We start from the raw sequence: 9,115 nt of genomic DNA on the forward strand, positions 1-9,115 counted from the left end.
CCTTTGTTAGATTAACCCATTCGCCACTGCTACAGGGCAATGGGAAGCCCAAGCATTTTTTATCAACGAATTAACCCCTTAAAATAAAAGCTACAACTCCCAAATTTTGCACACAAAATTATTTGATAGAGTTAATTAGCGGCTATTCTGCTATGAAGAACTCTGTGAAATATAAATATATATATGTTTGTCACAATGACATGTATGTATATATATATATGTATTCTATGTGTCTGTATCTATTCTTTCGTTTGTGTTATAAAACCTGTCATAGGGCTCCATTATATGTCCATTTTGCAAGCCGGCGAGAAAATCTCAGCATACGGATTCCATACGGATGCTTACATGCATAAAATACGCGACCACACCTTGCTTACGGATGACATACGGAGCACTATTTAGGGGTCATTCATCCGTATTACGCTTGTAGACTACGGACCGTATTTTGCGCCGGTTTGTGTGACCCCGGCGTTACTCCACCTTCTTGTCTCCACCAGAGAGAGTCCCTATCACCGATCCAGTTGAAGAAACCCATATTTTATGGAGGGCGTCATTTTTCATATTTTGATGATGCTAGTGTGACTATTAGGGTTTGACATATGATTGTTCCACAATAAATGGTCTCTTTGTAGGAGGCATGCGTTGTTTGTGTGTTTGTACGCATGGTTTTCTGTATTTAATATGCACAGATGTGCACATATATGTATGTGGACATATATGCATGTTCATATATACACATCCGTGCATAATTACCGTATTTTTCGGACCATAAGACGCACTTTTTTCCCCCAAAATTTTTGGAGAAAGTGGGGGGTGCATCTTATGGTCGCAATGCACGGTACCTGGTGCGCTGGTGGCAGCTGGCGAGGCTCTGCGGTGCGGTGGTGGCAGCGGGCGGCGCTCTGCGGTGCGGTGGTGGCAGCGGGCTGTGCTCCGGTGCAGGGGTGGCGGCTCCGCTGGCGTTTCTTCGCAGCCCGGAGGCCCCCGCACACCCCTTGCTGGGCGCCACTATGTTGCGGTGGCCTCCGGGAGCATGGATGCCGGCAAGATGGCCGCCGGTCCGGGGACGGCGCATGCGCAGCTTCAGATCTCGTCCCAAGATCTCGGGGGACGAGATCTCGTTGCCGAGATTTGAATCTCGTCCCCCGAGATCTCGGCACGAGATCTGAAGCTGTGCATGCGCCGTCCCCGAACCGGCGGCCATCTTGCCGGCGTCCATGCTCCCGGAGGCCACCGCAACATGGCGGCGCCCAGCAAGGGGTGTGCGGGGGCCTCCGGGCTGCGATGAAACGCCGGCGGAGCTGCCGCCCCTGCACCGGAGCACAGCCCGCTGCCACCACCGCACCGCAGAGCGCCGTCCGCTGCCACCACCGCAAAGCCCACCTGTCCCTGCCGCAGCTGCCCCTGCCACAGCTGCCCCTGCCTCAGCTGCCCCTGCCCACCTACCCCAGCACAGCTGCCCCTGCCCACCTGCCCCAGCACAGCTGCCCCTGCCCACCTGCCCCTGCCACAGCTGCCCCTGCCACAGCTGCCCCTGCCCCAGCACAGCTGCCCCTGCACAGCCCACCCGCCCCAGCCCCAGCGCAGCTGCCCCAGCACAGAGCCACCGCCGCCACCGCACGAGCCTGGACCACTGAATGACCCCTGTGACTACTTCTCCACCTGTGCCGGATCCCTTCCCAGGTAAGCTGAATTCGAACTGTAAGACGGACCCCCATTTGACACATTATTATTTTTTTCCCTATTTTCCTTCTGAAAATTGGGGTGCGTCTTATGGTCCGGTGCGTCTTATAGTCCGAAAAATACGGTATTTGTTTTTGTTTACATTTTTCAGTCCTTATTATTTTTTACTTTATCTTATTTAATTTATTTTGTTCCCCCAGATCTTTTTTCTATTAATTTTACTTCCCATGGCAATCAGTGCGCCTGTGTAGCGCCCCTCCTCCGGCTCTGTGATGATGGATCATGTTCCTGGGTCTCACATACACTGGTGAGCGGCTTTTTGTTTAACCAAGTGTATTATTTAAGGATCACATGTTTGACACACCAACGCTTCCCCTGACGAAGCTGCATAGTGTGCAGCGATGCGAGTGGGGTTCTCCTGTACCCTGTTCCAATGCCTATCACCCCCTTATTATTGGGGGTCTCTCCTGGTACTTCCTGTGGGCATTGCATCACTAACATTTATATTGCTGTCTTTCCATGGTGATCTTTCCGCAGTAAGGTTGAGAGTTTGAGGGGTATACAGCCGTGTGTATTTATCAGACAAGATTTCTGCGGTCTATGGGGACGCCCTCGACAGCTTCATATGTATAACCATCTATAAAGGTTTTCTCTATTGGGTGATATATGCATAAATTGTGTTGCTCTTTAACCCTTGATGTCCTGTTTTCATATATTTAGGCAAGTTGTGCCCAGTTATTATATAGGACTGTTGTTAAATGTCATACATGCTTATTGTGTTTTTTCATTCCCTTGGTTTCACCTTTGTCTGTATGATCTATTGGGGCTGTATAAAATTGGACATGGGTATGGACAGTTGTTTTAATTGTTTTTAACTTAGTTTGTGCCTTTGTGATGTTAATAAAGGATGATTTTTTGATATTCAAGTGTGCACTATTTATATGCAAGGGTCTTTTTTCTTACATATTTACGCTGTTTTCCATGCATATAGTAGCACCTTAATTCAGTGGATATTGTTAGATTTTTTGTTGTAGTGCACCCAGTTTTCTACCCCTATCAACTAGTCATCATAAAAGAGCGCAACCGACAGTCATCATAACAGAGCGCAACCGACAGTCATCATAAAAGAGCGCAACCGAGAGTGATCATAAAAGAGCACAACTGACAGTCATCATAACAGAGCGCAGCAGTCATCATAAAAGAGCGCAACCGAGAGTGATCATAAAAGAGTGCAACCGACAGTCATCATAACAGAGCGCAACCGACAGTCATCATAACAGAGCGCAACCGACAGTCACCATAACAGAGCGCAACCGACAGTCATCATAAAAGAGCGCAACCGAGAGTGATCATAAAAGAGCGCAACCAACAGTTATCATAAAAGAGCGCAACAGACAGTCATCTTAAAAGATCACAACCGACAGTCATCATAAGAGTGCAACCGATAGTCATCATTAGAGCGCAACCAACAGTCGTCATAAAAGAGTGCAACGATAGTCATCATAACAGAACGCAACCGACAGTCATAATAAAAGAACGCCACCGACAGTCATAATAAATGAGCACAACTTACAGTCATCATAAAAGAGCACAACCGCCAGTCATAAAAGAGCGCAATTGCCAATCATAACAGAGCGCAAACGAGTCATCATAAAATAGCGCAACCGACAGTCATCATAAGAATGCACCCGACAGTCATCATAAAAGAGTGCAACCGACAGTCATTATAAACGAGCGCAACCGACAGTCATCATAAACGAGCGCAACCGACAGTCATCATAACAGAGCATAACAGACTGTTAGGAATCTGTGTCCTGCCATACTTATGCAGAGATCCAGATCCTCACATTTGTCTCCAGAGGCTAAGTCCTTTCAGCCAACTTCTGAGCATGCTCCTGGAATGAGCTCCCATTGGAGTTCAGGAGTCAGGTGCTCAGGTCCTGCTCCTGATTCCATTGGCTTAGCTCAGGGCTCTGGAGATTTCTGGCAGGTCCCGTATGCTATAAAAAGTGCGCATGGCCGCTATGCCATGCGCTAGTATTTCATACTGCTGCTGTATGTATGGTGACGGATGCTTGGACTGGTGACTGACTTATTAAGAAACCCCTTCCCTCTGATAATACGATTGTGTGAGTGATTGGGCAGCCGCCAGTAGCAGCACCAGCGCCAGCACGCTCCAGCTATTCCTGTCTCAGCAGCTAGCGTCCTGCATCGCGCCAGAGATATCGCGGTGTCTCCGCTGAGGCTCCGTTCACACCTCGCTGCGATTGCAGTTCCTCGAGCGTTCGCAGTTGCGACGTCTCGCACTTCTTTTTCACGGTAGGTCTTGTCTGAGTAGTTCTGACATTTAAGACTGCTCCTGTGACCCTTTATTACCGTGTCGCTGTTGTTCTGTGGCTTAAACAGACACAGCGTTTTTGTGTGCTTTAAGGTTGCGGCTCTGTGTCTTTAACAGAGCTTGCTTCAGTGCACTCCGGGTGCAGTTAACCCCATGCACATTAATACCATAGTGCTCTGCCTCTCTGGCAGCGGTCATATCACCTGCCGCACAGTGGACCCCGAGTGGCGAAGGCACTTTAATTTTTTTTTTTTAGTGCCTTCCACCACTCCTAACACCGACAGTCATCATAACAGAGTGCAACCGATAGTCATCATAAAAGAGCGCAACCGAGTCATAACAACGCAACCGACAGTCATCATAACAGAATGCAACCGACAGTCACCATGACAGAGCGCAACAGCCAGTCATCATAAACGAGTGCAACCGCCAGTCATCATAAATGAGTGCAACCAACAGTCATCATAAAAGAACGCAACCGACACTCATCATAAAAGAGCGCAACAGACAGTCATCATAAAAAATCACAACCGACAGTCATCATAAGAGCGCAACCAACAGTCATTATCAAAGAGTTCAACGATAGTCTTAACAGAACGCAACCGATAGTCATCATAAAAGAGCGCAACTGACAATCATAAATGAGCACAACTAACAGTCATCATAAAAGAGAGCAGCCACCAGTCATCATAAAAGAGAGTAACTGCCAATCATAAGAGTGCAACCGACAGTCATCATAACAGAGCGCAACCGACAGTCATCATAAGAGCGCAACCAAGTCATCATAACAGAACGCAACCGAATCATAACAACGCAACCGACAGTCATCATAGCAGAACGAAACCGACAGTCATCATAAAAGAGCACAACCGACAGTCATCATAAAATCATAAGAGTGCGCAACCGCCAGTCATCATAAACGAGCGCAACCGACACTCATCATAAATGAGCGCAACCAACAGTCATCATAAAAGAACGCAACCGACAGTCATAATAAACGAGCACAACGGACAGTCATCATAAAAGAGTGCAACTGCCAGTCATCATAAAAGAGAGCAACTGCCAGTCATCATAAAAAAGAGCAACCGGCAGTCATCATAAGAGCGCACCCGACAGTCATTATAAAAGAGCGCAACCAACAGTCATCATAAACGAGCGCAATCGATAGTCATCATAAAAGAGTGCAACCAACAGTCATCATAAAAGAGCGCAACCGACAGTCAACATAAAAGAGCGCAACCGATAGTCATAAATGAGCGCAACCAACAGTCATCATAAAAGAGCGCAACATTCAGTCATCACAAAAGAGCACAACCGACAGTCATCATAAACGAGCGCAACCGACAGTGATCATAAAAGAATGCGGTGACCGCATCGGGGTTACCACAGGTCATGGAAGCTGGGTTCCCAGCCAGGCTCAACTGCAGTGACCTCAGCATCGTGAGAAAAATTCACTGAGTTCACCGCCGTAAACTCAGTGACTTTTTCTCACCGTGCTGAGGTCAACACAGTTCAGTCAGGCTGGGAACACATACCAGCAGTAACCTCAATGATGTCACCGCGAGTCACTGAAGCTGCGCTCACAGCAGCTCATTCCTCAGTGGTTCTCAGCCCGGTCGCATCTTGGCACCATCCAGGTTGGAAACTGTTTATCCCTAGACATGACAGGTGAGGGATATTGTTTTTTTTTGTTGTTTTGTTACAGGAGAAATTGGGTTCAGTGGAATGGGTGTTAGGTGGGAACTGTGTTTATTTTTATATAAAAGTGGAAAAGTGTGTTTGTTTTGATTTTAAGTAAAAGACTTTAGACTTTGTGGAAAGTGGGAAGAGCCGGGCAAAACTCCAGAATTGGCACATCTTATAGATGTGCTTTTTTTGGGTGGCTGCTTTTGTTAGGCTGGGGGGGTCAATATCCATGGCCTACCAGCCCCCAGATATCTGCTTTAGTTTGGCTGGTTGACAAGAATGGGGGGACCCCACGCCATCTTTTGATTATTTAAATAATTTAGAAAAACAGCATGGGGACACCTCTATTCTTGATAACCAGCCTTGATGAATCTGACAGCTGAGGATTGCAGCCCGCAGCTGTCAGTTTTGCCTGGCTGGTTATCAAAAATACAGGGGAACCCACGCCGTTTTTTAAATTTATTTATTGCACAGGCAAGAGGTTATGAATACTCCCATCAGCCGTTGTCTGCTCTCTGTTAGTAACGGCAGCAGGTGTAGGCTGATGGGAGTAATAGTCCCATCAGCTGCAACCTGCTCTTGCTGTTAGTTGATTATAACTCTAAGAATTCTTCCTTGGTCTGCCTGCGATCATGGGAGCCATCTTCACCACCCGGCCCCAGGGAACTGCGCTAACTATACCCCTGCTAGCCAGGCTCTGGTATGTGTGGTACTGATGCGGCACAGTTGCCACATGTGCCCCACGTATTACATACACGGACGCTGATATCTCAGATACTGTTTTTTCCAGTACGGAAAATATCAGGAAGTGTGAAACCAGCCTTAAAGGGGGTATAGTTGCTACTTAGCTGTCTGCTGTGTACTGCGCCATTCTTCTCTGTTACAAAGCAGTTACATACGCTCCAACTGGGAGTTCAGCTGCCCTTGCTGACATCCCCTTGACAGAGCACAGGCTTCTCTGCTCTGTAGATTGGGCAGGACTGCCGTTATTCTGATTGACAGCCGGATACCCGCTGCATAACTAGAGGAGCTGGCTGTCAATCTGAATAAATCAGAAGTCACACCCTGTCATGTCAGCAGAGGCAGCTGACTCCCCAGTAGGAGCAGTCCATGACCGCTTTGTGCCGGGGAAGAATTGCGCCGAGCTCAACAGGCAGGTAGCTAGCAAGACTGGCATACAAAATTATGATCTTCATGAATTGGGGCTGTAATCTTGTGTAACTGTTTGTCAGGATATAATGAAATTCCATATAGCAATGCCATTCTAGCTATCTCACTAGAGATGACTAGATCGGTATTCCTGCATGGAGGCTCATGATTTCTGTGCAGTCTATAAGGACGCCCTCTGTACAGCAACTCCATTTTAGCTGCCTTACTACAGAGATGAGATCGGTGTTCCTGCACTGAGGCTCATGATTTCTGTGCACACAGCAGTGTCTTATATAAGGATGTCCTCTGTACAGCATCTCCCTTCTAGCTATCTCGCTACAGAGATGACTAGATCGGCATTCCTGCACGGAGGCTCATGATTTCTGTGCACACAGTACTGTCTATAAGGACGTCCTCTGTACAGCAACTCCATTCTAGCTGTCTCACTACAGTGATAACTAGATCGGTGTTTCTGCACAGAGGCTCATGATTTCTGTGCACACCCTAATGTCTATTTTTGTGGCTACACTAAGGTTTCCATGCACATAAGCCTAAAGTCGGCAGGTTTAGCTACAATCTGATGTCTATGGGGCCTCTCCACTTTCCTTCCATACTTTATGTGAGTTAAGGGAAGGATCGGCTTGTTGGAATTCCAATGGCTGATTCTCTTGTTTGCGCTAAAGATAAGTTGTCACCATAGTAACCTGACACCTGCTCTCTAATGGACAGCACAGAACATTTGTCGAAGTGCTCTTGTGTATGTGATAGTCTGGAGAAATAGCCAAACTTGTAGAGTTGACAGTTATCTAACAGATTTGAGGGTCTTAGCCCATGGTCACACATTCAGTATTTGTGTAATATGCCTCAGTGAGGTAGTTGTGGGCGCGCTTCAGTTCCTACTCGCTCTGGCATCCTACAGACAAGGTGTGTCACAGTCCCAGAGTGCTGCTGTGTATGTGCTGCTTCCCACTTACTTCTGGATTGCAGGCCTCCTTTTGGCTCCAGCGATTCTTGCTCTGGAACCAGGGCAGCAATTAATTCAGGGGACACAGGGTTTATAAAAACAAACTTTTATTGTATGAATGGCAGTGTATAGTATTTGCAGGCAGGTACAAAGGACAAGGGCCCAACAGGTTGTCATCTTTCCCTCAGGTACCAGATACAACTTTTGCCCTGGTTCTCGGGATAGGTGGCATATCCCCCTCTCTGGCTTTCCTAAGCCTTGGGGATCTTCCTCACCTCTAGCAGTATATCTGGATTTCAATGCCTTTTGCCCCATGTGGTCTGAGTCCATCTTTTCCTGTAGCTTCACAAGCTGAGTGTGCTCCTGGCCCCCGACGTCCATCTCAAGGTTGCCCTAGGTCATTAGACGGAATGACACGGAAGGGTATTTATGGCAATCCACTTCCCAGAATAGTAATCTCACGTTGTCCCTAGCAGCCAAAAGTCCTGCTAATTTGGGTTGAGATACAAATGATCTCCAATCTGCCATTATTGGTTAGCATTAAATAAATACGATGTATCAGAAGCAAGAAAATAACACACAGAGAGTTTCTGTCAGTGTATAAGTCTTTATTACAACCACAGAGATAAGTAATGTAAGAAACCATTCCCACTTTCCTTAAGTCACAAAGTATTTTAGTTGGGAAAAACAAGGTTGTAAAGTATGGATTCTGCAAAAATTCCTTTCAAACAAGTTGTACCGAGCTTTCTATGCCTTCTGTAATAAAGAAAGCTCAACACACAGACACCTCTATATTAGAGACAACTCCCTGTGGTATTGCTTTTTTGAATAACACTAATAAAGCTAATACTAAAATACAAAATTATCAAAGATATATTTGTCTAAATAATAATCAAAGCATAAATATTTACCATAACAATAGAATCACGTCACCACTTCTGTATTTATCACCCACTCCAGGTTTTGGTTTACAAATACGGATGTAAAATACTGACTGTGGAGACACAGCATTGTGTCTTAATTAACCAGACGACTACTTTTAGCAAACCAAGAAGAATAAGCTGTAATCTGTATGTTGACTTTTCAATTTATGTGTTGGTCAAGAAAACAGACTTTTGTTTGTGTAAGCCTGTAATATTGACTTGTAAGCTGACATTCAATATAACATAGTGTGCTCTTATCCTTGATAACTAGAGTGAGGTTTACTGATATTCTAATTATGCATGGCCAGATAGTTTGTTGACTTTGAGAACAGAGGAGGCAAAACTATGCAAATAGATTAAATAATCAAGTAA

The sequence above is a fragment of the Dendrobates tinctorius genome, unplaced genomic scaffold, assembly GCF_039654945.1.
Source record: "Dendrobates tinctorius isolate UK_male_01 unplaced genomic scaffold, ASM3965494v1 ptg000203l, whole genome shotgun sequence".
NCBI lineage: Eukaryota > Metazoa > Chordata > Amphibia > Anura > Dendrobatidae > Dendrobates > Dendrobates tinctorius.